General features: G+C 42.6%; 1 long non-coding RNA gene across 1 annotated transcript; it reads left to right on the top strand.

Moving 5' to 3' along the window:
* Positions 1–1,299: 1,299 nt before the first annotated feature.
* Positions 1,300–7,959, top strand: LOC149983987 (uncharacterized). The gene is made up of 2 exons (XR_016495593.1): positions 1,300–1,862; positions 7,717–7,959. It is a non-coding gene; the product is annotated as an uncharacterized LOC149983987 (long non-coding RNA).
* The last annotated feature ends 11,382 nt before the right edge of the window (positions 7,960–19,341 follow it).

Genomic DNA, 19,341 nt, shown 5'->3' with positions numbered 1-19,341 from the left:
TTGACTAAGATTATTATAATATTATTGATCAATTGACTATGGCATTTCAAGTCACCCAGCAGAGCTATTTGCAGAGTTAGCTCCAGGTAAATGATGCAGTTCTTCAGCCATTCCTGAACATGTGACCAGAAGCAAGCTACACATGGGCAGAAGCAAAACAAGTAATCTAATGATTATGTCTCTTTGTAGCAAAATCTGCAGAGCTGGGATGGTTGTATCCCCCATAAACATAACATTCTATTGGTTGCAAGAACTTTCTATAATTATTTAAATGGAAAAACTCTATTTCAATGTTTAAAGCTTTTGTATTGAGGAGAAGTTGAACCCGAAAGGGATATCAGTGTCATTATTAATGGCATTATAACTGTTACCTCATAATTGACATTGGGCATACATATTGTATGGAGTATTGAACATAATCCCAACTGGTATGGCTGTGAATGTATATCTTATTATTTGGAATTCGATTAATTTATGATTCTTAGACATGATAAAGATCTTCATTGGAAAGCACTTTTCAGAGTCTTGATAATAGGCCTGCTTCTCTGGACCACTAATATTCTGTTCTTTTAACAGCTAATGATAATGCACTGCAATTAGCCTTTAATTTCCTCTACACAGGACATAACTCAGCACCAGGTCAAAGATCGTTCCTCACACTGACTTTCAGGCGTCATCAATCAAGCATGGATCAATCTGCTTCCACTCTGGCCCTGGAGGAATGAAATGGAGCAAGGAGGGGGCATCTAAAAGCCTGTGTACTGCAGGCAGGTAGTAACTGAAGTGGCATGTTAATATTCTTCACTATTCTCTGTATTAATGGCTGTCGTTGCATTTCACAAGTACCTCATCGACAGCTGAGGCACTCAGCATCTGAATGTCACTTCCAATGTTCTCACCTTCAGAGTGGCATCGGTGGAAGGTAATGTGTGGAGAGGAGGGACCATCTGGTTGGGGTTGGTGGGGGAGTCGACAACCGTGACTCAGGCCAAGTGACCTTGGCAGGACCTTGGCTTGGAGGTGCCGAGATGGCACTAATCATATAACACTCAGACACCCGAGTTCTAACATACAGGCAAGCCCATGACTTTAGCCAGGCTGTTACGGGTGGTGGGTGTGCAATGTAGGTTTACATCAAAGTGCTGATCATCCATCCATGTGGCTTGGTGTTTTTACTGGCTAGGAAACAGTGTGTATGTTGTTAGCAGCCTTCTCGGAACTAGAGTAGTTTTTGATTCTTAAATCAATGTACTGTGTCTTTAAAGGGTAGGAAGTGCAGGTTTTTATGCACCAAAACAAAACAACACAGTGTGGTCAACGATTTTGTAACTTAGTTGTAGTAACGATCTGGTTACCTTTAACTAGAAACATAGATATGTTTTGGTGTTTTTACATATTTATTATTAACTTATTTTCGGAACTACCCACAATGCACTATTTCTCAACGTTAAATGGAGGATCTACTCTGTGCTACCGAGTTTGTATTCTAGCTCAGTAGCTAGCTCAAGCTGGGTAACGTTCGCCACACCTTATGCAGTTCATGGACTTTGTGGCTCTGTTATCTAGTGGGAACCTGTTAGCACTGCAGTCTCTGGTGCCTTCTTGCAATGGGCTCAAATCTAAAGAGAAATGCATACCCCCTTGCTCTAATGGTGGTACCTTGTCTATTCTCCTTTTTGTTTTGTCAACTTTTCGGCATGCTCTCTGTGAAGTAGGCTACAGTGTTTTGTAACATTTCCCACCTTGGCTTAGTGCTAGCGTGCTAGCTGACTGACATCTGGAGATCTATTTTGGATTTTTCTCACTATAGCTATTGGATTTTCCCTGATTCTTACCATCGGATGGGCCCTAGCCATCAATCTGTAAGTCTCTGCTCTTTTGATCTACGGTTATGTTGTGCTCTAGCATACCGACCATAGCCGAGCTGGTTGGCTAGGCTGGCTAGGCTAATAGCGTACGTTAGTTGGCTAAATAGCTAACGTTAGCTGGTTGGCTAGATTATTATTTTAATTTTATTTTTGTTGCTGGCTGGCTAGCTTGCTTGCTGGTTAAGATTACTGCATATGCAGTAGTTGACATTCTTTGATATTTGGTTAGATGGCGTTCTGTCTTTCCAAAAATTAGGTTTTCTTTAATTCAGCTGTAATCTAGGTGTTGGTAGCAACTGGCTGACTCATTCAGTGCTAATGGGACGTTAGCAAGCTGTTAGTGCTAACATTTGCAGGCTAGTTGGCTATCAACCTTGCAAGTTGATTTATAACAATACATTCATAAAGTATTTACTTGTAAGTTGACTTCAAATATAATTGAAACCAGTAGTCATGATTGCAAATTATTTGTTTTAATTTTAAGTTATTTCTGTTGGAGTTATATAGGGACATTATAGGGAATAGGCTGGCTTGCCGGGCATTCCATATTACATTCTGATCGGTTTAATGTAGAGAAGTGAGGTGTAACTTTGCATTGGCAATTTCATTATGTATACTAATGTAAATACATGTAACATGTGGTTACGTTTATGCTACCTACCCTTTAAGCAGAACTTTGGGAGAACATCACTTGTGTAATGAGCTGTGGAAGTCTAGAGGGCTTCTAAACGGAGTTATTGTCTACGTGTTTAGCAGTGAGTCACGACTAGGGTGACTAAGAGAGTTTAAGTACATGTATATTATATATCTAGTCTTTCTCATGTTCTTTTAATGGGGGTATTTGCATTGAACGCATCTCTGAAGGACAGAGAACTTGTTTGGATAATCAGTATATAGTTACAGTAAATAAGCATCAACTTTGATCAATTTATTATAAACTTGACCAGACTCAAAGACAGGCACATGGACTCCATATCATGGTAAATTTAACTGCTTCATTTCCTGTTTTACAGCCTTGAGTCCCTTAAGGCCGCATGGGCAACTCCCTATAGAACTAACCCATTTTTATTATTTTTTATTTCACCTTTATTTAACCAGGTAGGCTAGTTGAGAACAAGTTCTCATTTACAACTGTGACCTGGCCAAGATAAAGCATAGCAGTGTGAACAGACAGCAACACAGAGTTACACATGGAGTAAACAATAAACAAGTCAATAACACAGTAAAACATTTTTTTTTATATAAAAAAAGTCTAAATACATTGTGCGCAAAAGGCATGAGGAGGTAGGCGAATAATTACAATTTAGCAGATTAACACTGGAGTGATAAATGATCAGATGGTCATGTGCAGGTAGAGATACTGGTTTGCAAAAGAGCAGAAAAGTAAATAAATAAAAACAGTATGGGGATCAGGTAGGTAAATTGGGTGGGCTATTTACCGATGGACTATGTAGAGCTGCAGCGATCGGTTAGCAGCTCAGACAGCAGATGTTTGAAGTTGGTGAGGGAGATAAAAGTCTCCAACTTCAACGATTTTTGCAATTCATTCCAGTCACAGGCAGCAGAGAACTGGAAGGAAAGGCGGTGAATGAGGTGAATGAGGTGTTGGCTTTAGGGATGATCAGTGAGATACACCTGCTGGAGCGCGTGTTACGGGTGGGTGTTGCCATCGTGACCAACTGAGATAAGGCGGAGCTTTACCTAGCATGGACTTGTAGATGACCTGGAGCCAGTGGGTCTGGCGACGAATATGTAGCGAGGGCCAGCCGACTAGAGCATACAGGTCACAGTGGTGGGTGGTATAAGGTGCTTTAGTAACAAAGCGGATGGCACTGTGATAAACTGCATCCAGTTTGCTGAGTAGAGTATTGGAAGTCATTTTGTAGATGACATCGCCAAAGTCGAGGATCGGTAGGATAGTCAGTTTTACTAGGGTAAGTTTGGCGGCGTGAGTGAAGGAGGCTTTGTTGCGAAATAGAAAGCCGATTCTAGATTTGATTTTGGATTGGAGATGTTTGATATGCGTCTGGAAGGAGAGTTTACAGTCTAGCCAGACACCTAGGTACTTATAGATGTCCACATATTCTAGGTGGGAACCATCCAGGGTGGTGATGCTAGTCAGGCGTGCGGGTACAGGCAGCGAATGGTTGAAAAGCATGCATTTGCTTTTACTAGCGTTTAAGAGCAGTTGAAGGCCACGGAAGGAGTGTTGTATGGCATTGAAGCTCGTTTGGAGGTTAGATAGCACAGTGTCCAAGGAAGGGCCAGAAGTATACAGAATGGTGTTGTCTGCGTAGAGGTGGATCAGGGAATCGCCCACAGCAAGAGCAACATCAGTGATATATACAGAGAAAAGTGTCGGCCCAAGAATTGAACCCTGTGGCACCCCCATGGAGACTGCCAGAGGAACGGACAACATTTGACTCACTGAACTCTGTCTGCAAAGTAGTTGGAGAACCAGGCAAGGCAGTCATTAGAAAAATCGAGGCTACTGAGTCTGCCGATAAGAATATGGTGATTGACAGAGTCGAAAGCCTTGGCCAGGTCGATGAAGACGGCTGCACAGTACTGTCTTTTATCGATGGCGCTTATGATATTGTTTAGTACCTTTAGCGTGGCTGAGGTGTACCCGTGACCGGCTCGGAAACCAGATTGCACAGCGGAGAAGGTACGGTGGGATTCGAGATGGTCAGTGATCTGTTTATTGACTTGGCTTTCGAAGACCTTAGATAGGCAGGGCAGGATGGATATAGGTCTGTAACAGTTTGGGTTGAGGGTGTCTACCCCTTTGAAGAGGGGGATGACCGCGGCAGCTTTCCAGTCCTTGGGGATCTCAGATGATATGTAATAGGGGTTGCGACAATGGCGGCGGATAGTTTCAGAAATAGAGGGTCCAGATTGTCAAGCCCAGCTGATTTGTACGGGTCCAGGTTTTGTAGCTCTTTCAGAAAAGCTGCTATCTGGAATTGGGTAAAGGAGAAGCTGGGGATGCTTGGGCGAGTAGCTGCGGGGGGGTAGGGGTTGGGTGGGGGGCGGGGTGGAGCTGTTGCCGAGGTTGGAGTAGCCAGGAGGAAGGCATGGCTAGCCGTTGAGAAATGCTTGTTGAAGTTTTCGATTTTCATGGATTTATCAGTGGTGACCGTGTTACCTAGCCTCAGTGCAGTGGGCCGCTGGGAGGAGGTGCTCTTGTTCTCCATGGACTTTACAGTGTCCCAGAACGTTTTGGAGTTAGAGCAACAGGATGCAAATTTTCCTTGAAAAAGCTGGCCTTTGCTTTTCTGACTGACTGCGTGTATTGGTTCCTGACTTCCCTGAAGAGTTGCATATCTCGGGGACTGTTCGATGCAATTGCAGTTCGCCACAGAATGTTTTTGTGCTGGTCGAGGGCAGTCAGGTCTGGAGTGAACCAGGGGCTATATCTGTTCTTAGTTCTGCATTTTTTGAACGGAGCATGCTTATCTAAGATGGTGAGGAAGTTATTTTTAAAGAATGACCAGGTATCCTCAACTGACAGGATGCCTGGTCAATATCCTTCCAGGATACCCGGGCCAGGTCGATTAGAAAGGCTTGCTCGCAGAAGTGTTTTAGGGAGCGTTTGACAGTGATTAGGGGTGGTCGTTTGACTGCGGACCTGTAGCGGATACAGGCAATGAGACAGTGATCGCTGAGATCCTGATTGAAGACAGCGGAGGTGTATTTGGAGGGCCAGTTGGTCAGGATAACGTCTATGAGGGTGCCCTTGCTTACAGATTTAGGGTTGTACCTGGTGGGTTCCTTGATGATTTGTGTGAGATTGAGGGCATCTAGCTTAGATTGTAGGACTGCCGGGATGTTAAGCATATCCCAGTTTAGGTCACCTAACAGAACAAATTCTGAAGCTAGATGGGGGGCGATCAATTCACAAATGGTGTCCAGGGCACAGCTGGGAGCTGAGGTGGGTCGGTAGCAGGCGGCAACAGTGAGAGACTTATTTCTGGAGAGATTCATTTTAAAAATTAGAAGTTTGAACTGTTTGGGTATGGACCTGGAAAGTATGACATTACTTTGCAGGCTATCTCTGCAGTAGACTGCAACTCCTCCCCCTTTGGCAGTTCTATCTTGGCGGAAAATTTTATAGTTGGGTATAGAAATCTCAGAATTGTTGGTGGCCTTCCTAAGCCAGGATTTCAGACACAACAAGGACATCAGAGTTGGCAGAGTGTGCTAAAGCAGTGAGTAAAACAAACTTAGGGAGGATGCTTCTGATATTGACATGCATGAAACCAAGGCTTTTTTGATCACAGAAGTCAACAAATGAGGTTGCCTGGGGACATGCAGGGCCTGGGTTTACCTCCACATCACCCACGTAAGTAGAATGAGGGTGCGGCTAAAGGGTATCAAAACTGGTCGCCGAGAGCGTTGGGGACAAAGAATAAAAGGATCAGATTGAGGTATTGTGGAATTTAGTTTGCTAGCCGGGAGATGTGCCTGGCTCACGGCTAACTGGAGCCAGCTTCGTGGCAGTTATCCAATCGGTAGCAGCGGTGATCCAGTGCCAAGGTCCAGAGTTTACAGCAAGGATCCGGTGGAGTTTTGGGCTCTAGCCGTGTATGAGTGGGGTTCTGCTGAACAGCTGAGTAGGCCCGGAGGTGGGCCTCAGGGAATAGCTTCGGTACTAGGTGCCACGGTTAGCTGTGAGCTAGCTAACTGCAAGCTGTGAGCTAGCTAGCTGAAAACTGTGAGCTAGCTAGCTAGCTGCAAGCTAGCTGTGAAGATCAGAAGTAGTGGTCCAGGGATTACGGCAGGAATCCGGCGTTGTTGTGGAGATACAGTCCGATATTGGTAGACAAGCGATATTGGTAGACAGGTGAGTATTATCCAGGCTAAAAACAGGGCTGGTATCTGTGCAGAAGGTAAAAGCCGCTAGCAGTGGCTAACAATGACTAAATAGCTCGTAGCTAATTAGCTGGTTAGCTTCTGGAGATTCTTGAATGTGTTCTAAAATTGAAAATAATAGCGATTCCGTATCACATTGGGTGAGGCAGGTTACCCATAACTCAGGCTACCACATCCCTCCATCCATTATCCGAACATACTTAACGGAGCCCAAAGAAACATAAAAAAGGTAATCCTCCCGCCTGTTTTAACTAGTCAGAGTCAAAAGGGAGGAACTAACCAGTTCTGGCAATAATACAGGAATTGGGCAGAAGTACATTGATCTGTAAATAACGACAGTGCCCACAGTAATTATTGGGACTCAAAAAAAAAAAGTTGTTTTGGCGCTGTACACCAGCACTTTGGATTTGAAATGATGCAACAACTATGAGGTTAAAGTGAAAGTCAGCTATAATTTGAGGGTATTTTCATCCATACTGGGGAAATCGTTTAGAAATTACAATACTTTTGGTTTATAGTCCAGACATTTTAGGTGACCAAATGTATTGAGACAAATTCACTGAAATGTTCATTAAAGTTGTAAAAAGTTTAGCATTTATTCCCATATTCCTAGCAGGCAATGATTACATGAAGCTTGTGACTCTACAAACTTTTTGTTACATCTGGGCCTGCCATGCCCTCTATTGTTCATCCTGTGTCTCCCTAACCTGCCACCACTCCCCCAGCGCTCTCTCCCTCTTTATCTGTGTGTGTGTGATTGTGTGGGAGGATACAGGTGTGCTGGAGGCAGAGCAGATCCCCACCAGCTGCAACCTGTTACATAATCAAGACCTCTACAAATACTCAGCCCTGCCACCAGATCGTAATCTCTGCTCAGTCCGTCTGTGGTTTTAGCCATTTGTTCCTGCATAGATCCTGTTTTCGTGTCGTGCCTATTTTCCCTTGCCTGATGCTGTTTTCCTCTCTACTACAGTTCTATCCGCTCTGACTCTGGTCCCTGTCTCCAGTCCCACGTCTCATCAGTCCTGCTACCCTGTCCTGGACACCCAACACTACTGCTTCCTTGGATTCCTCTCTGGATCTGCTTACCCAGCTCCAACTCCCCTCGCTCCAGCCTCAATCTCAGTCTCAGCACCTGGCTCCCTACAACCCACCTGAGCTTCCCCTGGCCTGCACCATATCTTCCCCGTTTTTCAATAAAACATTGGTTCCCTTATCCCAGTCTCCTCGTCTGAGTCTGCTCTTGGGTTCACCTCCTCCGCGTGACACTTTTTGGATGCATTTGCTCTTTGTTTTGGTTGTGTCCCACACTCAGAACCTGGGAAAGAATTAGCTCTGACTCTGAAAAATAGTTTTGAATTGTCATCCAACTCGGAATTCAAACTCAGGCATATTTCTAGAGCACCGACCTGAAGATTGATCGATTTAATTTATTAGACCATTTTTTTAAGTACATACATAACGGCACTCCAGCCGGTGACGCCTCCACATACAATTTAAGAAAATCATCAAGGATAACGCAAAAAAGCATAAAAAACTTATTTCCATTGTTGTCCTTTTCAAATGGAAGAGGGGAGTGGGAGTGCAGCAAGATTACGCGATAATGACAGACAAAATTGTTTGTTTCATAACACAAGATAATTAATACAATTCCCTTTCCTAATAAACAGCTACGGACAGCTACATCTCCCTTGTCTCACATACCCTTAATATACTGTATAAAACAATCAAACCCTAATATATACAAGTGAAATCGCAAGTCTGATAAACAACAGGCACCAAAAGGCAGACCATATGCCATCCTGGGCATTTTCCTTCTCTGCCACGAACTATAAGCTTACGACTCACCTTTGAGACATTGGCGGCAGGTAGCCTTGTGGTTAGAGTGTTCGCCCAGTAACTGTAAAGGTTTCTATATAGAATCCTCGACCTGAAAAGGTAAACATCTGTAGTTCTGCCCCTGAGCAAGGCAGTTAACCCACTGTTCCCTGGGTGCCAAAAATGTGGATGTTGATTAAGGCAGCCCTGCCACACCTCTCTGAGTCATTGGGGTTGGGTTAAATGCAGAATACACATTTCAGTTGAAGGCATTCAGTTACAGTGAGGGATAAAAGTATTTGATCCCCTGCTGATTTTGTACATTTGCCCACGGACAAAGAAATGATCAGTCTATAATGTTAATGGTAGGTTTATTTGAACAGTGAGAGACAGAATAACAACAAAAAAATCCAGAAAAACGCATGTCAAAAATTTTATAAAATGATTTGCATTTTAATGACAGAAATAAGTATTTGACCCCTCTGTAAAACATGTCTTAGTACTTGGTGGCAAAACCCTTATTGACAATCAAAGAGGTCAGATGTTTCTTGTAGTTGGCCACCAGATTTGCACACATCTCAGGAGGGATTTTATCCCACTCCTCTTTGCAGATCTTCTCCAAGTCATTAAGGTTTTGAGGCTAATGTTTGGCAACTCAAACTTTCAGCTCCCTCCACAGATTTTCTATGGGATTAAGGTCTGGAGACTGGCTAGGCCACTCCAGGACCTTAATGTGCTTCTTCTTGAGCCAGTCCTTTGTTGCCTTGGCCGTTTGTTTTGGGTCATTGTCATGCTGGAATACCCATCCACGACCCATTTACAATGGCTGAGGGAAGGATGTTCTCACCCAAGATGTGATGGTACATGGCCCCGTCCATCGTCCCTTTGATGTGGTGAAGTTGTCCTGTCCCCTTAGCAGAAAAACACCCCCAAAGCATAATGTTTCCACCTCCATATTTGATGGTGGGGATGGTGTTACTGGGGTCATAGGCAGCATTCCTCCTCCTCCAAACACGGCGAGTTAAGTTGCTGCCAAAGAGCTCCATTTTGGTCTCATCTGACCACATTGACCATCATTGATCCATTTGTCATTTTCCATTGGTTTCGTCTTGTCTTCCTACACACCTGGTTTCAATCCCATGCATTACCTGTTGTGTATTTAACCCTCTGTTTCCCCTCATGTATTTGTCAGAGATGGTTTGTTTGTTCAGTGCTGTTTGTATTGGTGCGCGAATGGTCCTCGTACCCACTTTGTTTTATTGTTATTTAGTGTTGGTGTTATGTTTCACTTATTGTTATTAATCAACTCCATTTCATTCAGTTTGATTCTCCTGCGCCTGACATCCCTGCCACCTATACACACGACTCTGACACATGTACTATAATCTTACAGCTCACTTTTGAGACATGCTGCTATTTAGCAAAATCACTTGAAACTGCACTGCCATTCAAAAGTTTGGACACACCTAATCATTGAAGGGTTTTTCTTTATTTTTACTATTTTCTACAAAGTAGATTAATAGTGAAGACATCAACACTATGAAATAACACATGTGGAATCATGTAGTAAACAAAAAAGTGTTCAACAAATCAACATTTATTTTATGTTTGAGACTCTTCAAAGTAGCATGCCTTTGCCTTGTCAGCTTTGCACACTCTTGGCATTCTCGCAACCAGCTTTGCGAGGTAGTCACCTGGAATCCATTTCAATTAAAAGGTGTGCCTTGTTATTAAAAGTTAATTTGTGGAATTTCCTTCCATCTTAATTAATGAGTTTGAGACAATCTTTTTTGTGTTGTCATAGTATAGGGGTGGTATAAAAAGATAGCCCTATTTGGTCAAAGATCAAGTCCATATCATGGCAAGAACATATCAAATAAACAAATAGAAACAACAGCCCATCATTAATTTAAGACATGAAGGTCAGTCAATTGGGGACATTACAAGAACTTTGAAAGTTTCTTCAAGTGCAGTCGCAAAACCCATCAAGCTCTATGATGAAACTGGCTCTCATGAGGACCTACACAGGAAAGGAAGACCCAGAGTTACCTCTGCTGCCGAGGATAATTTCATTAGAGTTACCAGCCTCAGAAATCGGCAATTAACTGGACCTCAGATTGGAGCCCAAATAAATGCTTCACAGAGTTCAAGTAACAGACACATTTGAACATCAACTTTTCAGAGACGGCAAGAATCAGGACTTCATGGTCGAATTCCTGAAAAGAAACCACTACTAAAGGACACCAATAATAAGAAGAGACTTACATGGGTCAAAAAACATGAGCAATGGGCATTAGACCGGTGGAAATCTGTCCTTTGGTCTGATGAGTCTAAATTTGAGTTTTTTGGTTCCAACCGTCGGGTCTTTGTGAGTCATGGAGTAGGTGAACGGATGATCTCCACATGTGTGGTTCCCACCTTGAAGCATGGAGGAGAAGTTGTGATGTTGTGGGGGTGCTTTGCTGGTGACACTGTTGGTGATTTATTTAGAATTCAATGCACACTTAACCAGCATGGCTACCACAGAATTCTGCAGCGATACACCATCCTATCTGGTTTGTGTTTCGTGGTACTATCATTTGTTTTTCAACAGGAAATGACACAAGACACCTCCAGGCTGTGTAAGGGCAATTTGACCAAGAAAGAGAGTGATGAAGTGCTGCATCAGATGACTTGACCTCCACAATCACCTGAAATCAACCCAATTGAGATGGTTTGGGATGAGCTGGAATGCAGAGTGAAGGAAAAGAAGCCAACAAGTGCTCAGCTAATGTGGGAACTCCTTCAAGACTGTTGGAAAAGCTTTCCAGATGAAGCTGGTTGAGAGAATGACGAGAGTGCAAAGGTTGGCTACTTTAAAGAATCTAAAATCTCAAATATATTTTGATTTGTTTTTCACTTTTTTGGAAACTACATGATTCCATATGTGTTTCATAGTTTTGATGTCTTCACTACTTTCGTTGAAAATAGTAAAATATTATGTAGAAAATAGTAAAAATAAAGAAAAACACTTGAATGAGTCGGTGTGTCCAACCCTTTGACTGAAACTGTGGCTATGTGTCATGCCCTGACCATATAGAGCCTGTTTATTCTCTATTTTGGTTAGGGTGGGGTGTGACTAGGTTGGGTAATCTAGGTTGTTTTGTTTCTATGTTGGCCTGGTATGGTTCCCAATCAGAAGCAGCTGTTTATCGTTGTCTCTGATTGGGGATCATATTTAGGCAGCCATTTCCCCACTGTGTTTTGTGGGATCTTGTTTATGTGTAGTTGCCTGTGACACTCCAGAACGTCACGTTTGGTGTATTCTTTATTGCTTTTGTGCGGTTCACTTCAATAAATGATGTCGAACTTTGCGCTTTGGTTCGAATGTTATTACGACGATCGTGACAGAAGATCCCACCATACCAGGAATAAGCAGCGTGCCCAGGAGGAGAAGGTATCCTGGGCTTGGGAGGAGATCAAGGAGGAGAAGATATCCTGGACTTGGGAGGAAATTATGGCAGGAGACGAAAGCCTTCCTTGAAAGCAGATGCAAGGAGAGAAGGAAGAACAGCGACAACGCCGGGGTTTGCGGCCACAAAGAGAGCCCAAAAGACAGCCCTAAAAAAAAATTGGGGGGCGTCACAAATTGGGAGCCGAGGAGTGAACCAGAGCCAATCTGGGAGAAGATGGGCGACGGTTCACAGTTCAGAGCTTCCGGCGACGGTTCACAGTCGAGAGCTTCCGGCGACGGTTCACAGTCCAGAGCTTCCTATGACGGTCCTCAGTCCGGAACCTCCTACGACGGTCCACAGTCCGTAACCTCCTACGACGGTCCACAGTCCGGAACCTCCTACGGCGGTCCACAGTCCGGAACCTCCTACGGCGGCCCACAGTCCGGAACCTCCTACGGCGGCCCACAGTCCGGAACCTCCTACGGCGTCCCACAGTCCGGAATCTCCTACGGCGGCCCACAGTCCGGAACCTCCTACGGCGGCCCACAGTCCGGAACCTCCTACGACAGTCCACAGTCCGGAACCCCCTACAGCGGCCCACAGTCCGGAACCTCCTACGGCAGTCCACAGTCCGGAACCTCCTACGGCAGTCCACAGTCCGGAACCTCCTACGAGGGTCCACAGTCCGAAACCTCCTGCGACGGTCCACAGTCCAGGACCTCCAGCTCCAGGGCAGGAGCCTTCCTCTGTGGGATCTTGTTTATGTGTAGTTGCCTGTGAGCACTCCAGAACGTCACGTTTCGTGTATTGTTTTTATGCGGTTCACTTCAATAAAAACTGTCAAACCTATTTCACGCTGTGCTTTGGTCCGAATGTTATTTCGACCATTGTGACACTATAGAGGGTATACATTTTAACTTCTTCGGAAGATTCTTTCAAAGAATGGCAGATGAACATAAAAAAGTTTATTTCCTCGTACCACTTTTAAATCTAAAAGGAACAACATCAGTTTCACTCCTGCTAGTGTAATAGTTATGGTTATCCCGTATGAAGTTAACCTTTTTGGGATAGGGGGCAGCATTTCCACTTTTGGATGAATAACATGCCCAGAGTGAACTGCCTCCTACTCTGTCCCAGATGCTAATATATGCATATTATTTTTAGTATTGGATAGAAAACACTCTGAAGTTTATAAAACTATTTTAATTATTTTTTGAGTATAACAGAACTGAACAAATGCCTGGCAAAATCCAATCAGGAAGTGGGATATCTGAGGTTTGTAGTTTTTCAAAGCTTGTCCTACCGAATGCACAGTGTCTATGGAGTAAAGTTGCACTGCCTACGGCTTCCACTAGATGTCAACCGTCTATAGAAACTTGAATGAGGATTCTATTATAAAGGGGAGGCTCATGAGACCTGTTTGAGTCAATGGTCTGGCAGAGTGTCTCAGGCTCGTAACGCGCGCTCCCAACAGAGTTGACTCATGTTCCAGTGCTTTTCTTCAGACATAGGAATTCTCCGGTTGGAACATTAATGATGTTTTATGCTAAAAGCATCCTAAAGATTGATTCCATACATCGTTTGACTTGTTTCTACGACCTGTAACGGAACTTTTCGAGTTTTTGTCTGGACGAAGTGCTCGAGCCTCATGAAGATGGATTACTGTGCTGGACACGCTACCAACAAGTTGCTATTTGGACATAAATGATGGACTTTATGGAACTTTATGGAACAAATCAGTCATTTATTGTCGAACTGGGATTCCTGGGAGTGCATTCTGATGAAGATCATCAAAGGTAAGTGAATATTTATACTATTATTTCTAACTTCTGTTGACTCCAAAATGGCGGATATTTCTTTAGCTGGATTGGGCTCTGAGCGCCGTTCTCAGATTATGCTTTTTCCGTAAAGTTTTTTTGAAATCTGACACAGTGGTTGCATTAAGGAGAAGTCTATCTTTAATTCTGTGAATAACAGTTGTATGTTTTATGAATATTTCTGCAAAATCACCGGATGTTTTGGAATCAAAACATTACTGCACGTAACGCGCCATTGTAAACTGAGATTTTTGGATATATATATGCACATTATCGAACAAAACATACATGTATTGTGTAACATGATATCCTATAAGTGTCATATGATGAAGATCATCAAAGGTTAGTGATTCATTTGATCTATATTTCTGCTTTTTGTGACTCCTATCTTTGGTTGGAAAAATGCCTGTGTGTTTTTTGACTTGGCTATGACCTAACATAATCATAGGTTGTGCTTTAGCTGTAAAGCATTTTTGAAATCGGACACAATGGGTAGATTAACAAGATGTTTATTCATTTGCTGTATTGGACTTGTTAATGCCTTTTCAGCGGAATGTTGTCGAAGGGTTCCGCTAGCTTAACGCCTGCACTAGAAAAGTAGTTACATACTATAGGTACCTGGGGAACATTCTGTGGACAATCTTACGTACAAAACAATTTAATCTGAGAGACTCTCTTCCACTTTGAGACACCTAAGGCCTTCAAAGTGGGAATAGTGTTGATGCATATGTGCTGGAAGTTTAAGAATAATCCTGACAAATTTCTTCTGATATTTTGAAATAAATGTTGTATTATCTTGGGGGCAGTATTGTAGCAGGAAGAACTGACATAGTTGAAGTGGCCCTAAAGTAGAGCCCCTGCCAATGCCCCCATTGCATTCTTATCCAGATATTTGGAGGTTCTTGCCAGAAACCTAATTTGATGGTTCACTTTGGAAGTAAAGTTTTGTGCCATGCTCTCCCCTGTCAGATGGTTATCTAGCTCACATTCAAGATAATTAACAGTCTTTTGCTGTGACTACTATGTCACCTACTACCACCTTAAAATCAGGGGATTTCCTCAGTTTCACTTTTTACCCGAATAAGATGGACTGAGTGCTTTCTCAAACACATTTTTGTCTTTGTGGGAAACCACAAAGAGAGAGAAAAGTTCACATGTACAGGCAGATTTTAGATCATTTATATACAATAGAAAGAAACCCAGCACACTCCCTTGGGGTACACTGCAGTTCAAGATTTTGGGTTTAGATGGGGTCCCATCCACTGTCTGTTTTCTTCCTTGCAAATAAGAGCTAAACCATGACTCTTAGTTTGATCAACCTCTAGTGACTCCCCATCCCGCGTGCGGGAGCGTAATCATCGACACACTAATTAGCATAACGCAACGGGCATAAATATTCCTAGAAAATATTCCTATTCATGAAAATCACAAGTGAAATATATTGAGACACAGCTTAGCCTTTTGTTAATCACCCTGTCATCTCAGATGTTTTTGGCTTTACAGCCAAAGCTAGACAAGTATTTGTGTAAGTTTATCGATAGCCTAGCATAGCATTTTGTCCAGCTAGCAGCAGGTAACTTGGTCACGGAAATCAGAAAAGCAATCAAATTAAATAGTTTACCTTTGATGAGCTTCGGATGTTTTCACTCACGAGACTGCCAATGTTCCTTTTTTCCAAAAATATTATTTTTGTAGGCAAAATAGCTCCGTTTGTTCTTCACATTTGGCTGAGAAATCGCCCGGAATTGCAGTCACGAAAACGGCAAAAAATATTCAAAATTAGCTCCATAATATCGACAGAAACATGGCAAACCTTGTTTATCATCAATCCTCAAGGTGTTTTTCAAATATCTATTCGATAATATATCCACCGGGACAATTGGTTTTTCAGTAGGACTGATTGGAATAATGGCTACCTCTGTATTTTACGCGAGAATCACTCTGGGAGCCAAGGTGACCAGTTGCGCAATGTAGCCGCTTACGGGTATTCTTCAACATAAATGCGTAAAACTACGTCACAAAGCTGTAGACACCTTGGGGAATATGGAGAAAAAGTAATCTGGTTGATAACCCATTCACTGCTCAATAGGGACGCATTGGAACGCAGAGCTTTCAAAAGATGATTCACTTCCGGATTGGATTTTTCTCAGGCTTTCGCCTGCAATATCAGTTCTGTTATACTCACAGACAATATTTTTACAGTTTTTGAAACTTTAGAGTGTTTTCTATCCTAAGCTGTAAATTATATGCATATTCTAGCATCTTGTCCTGACAAAATATCCCGTTTACTACAGGAACGTTATTTTTCAAAAAATGAAAATACTGCCCGCTAGTCACAAAAGGTTAACAGAATCTCATGATCCACTGACGTGATGATTTGACCTCGTATTTTTCTAATTTCCCAGTTGTCTTGAAAGCACCACAAGTCAGTTGAGTGAACTATCCCTTGTTTTAACATTTTTGGTCTGACAGACGCTTATGTGACAACCAGAAAGCATTGTATGATGTCAACAAACACTGGCGCCACAGAAATAGCAAATCATAATCAGTACAACCTTCAAAAAAGTATTTTACACACAATATGTGTTCATTACAATCTATGCAATAATTTGGCCATCTGTTTTAGATTATTTTCCTGTTGAGAGGTGAATTAATCTCAGAGTGTCTGGTGGAAAGCAGATGGGACCAGGTTTTCCTCTAGGATTTTGCCTGTGCTTAGCTCCATTCCATATATTTTTTATCCTGAAAAACACCCCAGTCCTTAACAAGCATACCCATTACATGATGCAGCCACCACTATGCTTGAAAATATGGGGACTGGTACTCAGTAATGTGTTGTATTGGATTTGCACCAAACATAACACTTTGTATTCAGGACACAAGTTAATTTCTTTAGTGCCTTGTTACAAACAGGACGCACATTTTAGAATATTTTTATTCTGTACAGGCTTCCTTGTTTTCACTCTGTCATTTAGGTTAGTATTGTGGAGTAACTACAATGTTGCTTATCCATCCTCATGTTTCTCCTATCCAAGCAATTAAACACCCTTGGCATCAGGTGAAATCCCTGAGCGGTTTCCTTCCTCTTCGGCACCTGAGTTAGAAAGGACGCCTGTATCTTTGTAGTGACTGGGTGTATTGGTACACCATCCAAAGTGTAATTAATAACTTTGCCATGTTCAAAAGGATACTCAATGTCGGCTTTTAAAATTATTTTTACCAATTGGTGCCCTGTTTTGCGAGGCATTTGAAACCTCTCTGAAACCTTCAGATCCCCATGTCGCAAGGACCTGTACACAATTCCTGGAAGCTGAACATTGTCCTGTTCTTCCATGGCCTGTGTACTCACCAGACATGGCACCCATTGAGCATGTTTGGGATGCTCTGGTTCGACGTGTACATTCAGCATGTTCCAGTTCCCGCCAATATACATCAACTTTGCACCCCCATTGAAGAGGAGTGGAACAAAATTCCACAGGCCACAATCAACAGCCTGATCGACTCTATGTGAAGGAGATGTGTTACGATGCTTGAGGCAAATGGTGGTCACACCAGATACTGACTGGTTCTCTGATCCTGGCCCCTACATTATTCTGTGACCAACAGATGCATATCTTTATTCTCAGTCATGTGAAATCCACAGATTAGGACCTAATGAATTTATTTGAATTGCCTAATTTCCATATATGAACTGTAACTCAGTAACATCTTTGAAATTGTTGCATGTGTTTTATTTTTTTTTCAGTCTAGTTAACATACAGTACAGGACTCATTTAGCACTGTACTTCTGTCTAACAAGAAAAACTTTCAGTGATTTCTTCACGTTCTGTTTGCTCTCTGCACTACTCAACAGTGTGAGCATCTGGCACAGCTAAACTATTTATTTCACTCAAACTCACTAGCTAGCCGTCGAAACTGTGACTTCACCTCCATAATGTCTTGTCTATGTTTGCTGGTCAGAAGGAGATGTAACCCCTAGTCATGACACAGATTACTTTTGTTATTGTGAAAATGTTGCTTTTTCCTCATCGCCAAGTATTAAACACTTGACCAGATTCAAAGATAGTCACATGGACTCCATCTCAAGGTAAATCTCAACTGCTCTTTTTCCTATTTTACAGCATTGAGTTCCTTACTGGCCGTACAGGCAACTCCCTATAGAACTAATCCATAACCCATAACAATTGTGTGGTAATATAATGGATTTCAACCCCGATGGATTTTCGAATCTATTGTTTACTAAATAATATGGTTCCTTCAAGATGGAAAGCAAAGAGCTGTGGGTGACATGTTTCTCACACATTCTATTTGAAGGGGAAAATCAGGCCTAGCACCTCCAGCACATCCAGCCCCTGCCAAAACATTTCTCAGCACAAACACTTTACTGTTTTCCTACAGACTCAGTCAACTTGAATGATCCCAGAGACTCCCCGAAGGAAACAGTCAAGCTAAAGCAGAGTGTCTCATTTCACTGGGTATATCCTAATGACAGATGACATTTTCACAGGCGCTGGCAATGATGACCTCACTCTCGAACGCAACATAATTGCTAAAATGGTGCCCGTAATAAAATAAGTTGCAACTAACCTTTGTCTCCCCGTCGTAGGTGGGCGAAAGCATATTTGCCTCACAGAGTCGTCAGTGTGGTGACGGGGGAGAAGGGAGCTTATCGGATATTGGTTCAGCGTAGGTTCCAGGTTGAGTCAGGCCCATTCATCTGCTCAGTCAAGCACAGGGGATGACTAGTACATTCTTAGAACGAAAATATGGAACTCATTTCAAGAGAAAAAAGAGCGGTTGACAAAAGGAGAAAGTTAATATTATGGCAGCATACTGTGCATAGAGAGAGAGCAACATCATTCTAATGTTGAGCTACAGATTAACATATCAGAAGAGAAACTTAACCTCGGAGGTTCTGCGAGCCCATTAATGCTAGTTGCGGTGATTGTCACTGCTGCTGTCACAAACAATTAGCATTCAGCATTCTGCTTCATTTACGACATCAAAACATCACAAAGGCATCACATTCTCCTTAAGAGATCCTCAGGGGATGTTGTTTAGCCACAAAGATGGCACAATGTCACTCACCAATTAGTGTGTGGGACAAGATCATTTACATATCTCTGGCAGAGTAAAGAACAATGATGGCCATTTCACCTTAAAAGTCATTAGAAAAAGACAAAAAGAAGAAACCCACACACCTTAAAAGTCATTAACTTCACAGCAGATACAATTACCTAAGCCTCAATCTGACGGTGGCCTTTGACAGTGTGTTTCTGCCGGCGTCATGATGGCCTAAGGTTTCTCTGGCTGGGAAGCTAATCGTCCCAGCAGCTGTAGATTGCAATCCGAGAATTCACTTCTCTGAATAGGACTACAAGCATTCACGGCACTCTTAGCATTCACATGTTTACAGGAGGCCCCTAGAGAGTTTGTATGACTGTTTGTCTTAATCAAAGGGCTAATGCAGTGATCTTTAAACAACCCAAAATATGACAAGCAACTTGAACCTAGCGTTATGGAAAATAC

This window comes from Oncorhynchus mykiss, chromosome 4, assembly GCF_057628025.1.
Source record: "Oncorhynchus mykiss isolate SJ-2025 chromosome 4, ASM5762802v1, whole genome shotgun sequence".
NCBI classification, from domain to species: Eukaryota; Metazoa; Chordata; class Actinopteri; order Salmoniformes; family Salmonidae; genus Oncorhynchus; species Oncorhynchus mykiss.
This window is presented reverse-complemented; position numbering and strand designations above follow the sequence as displayed.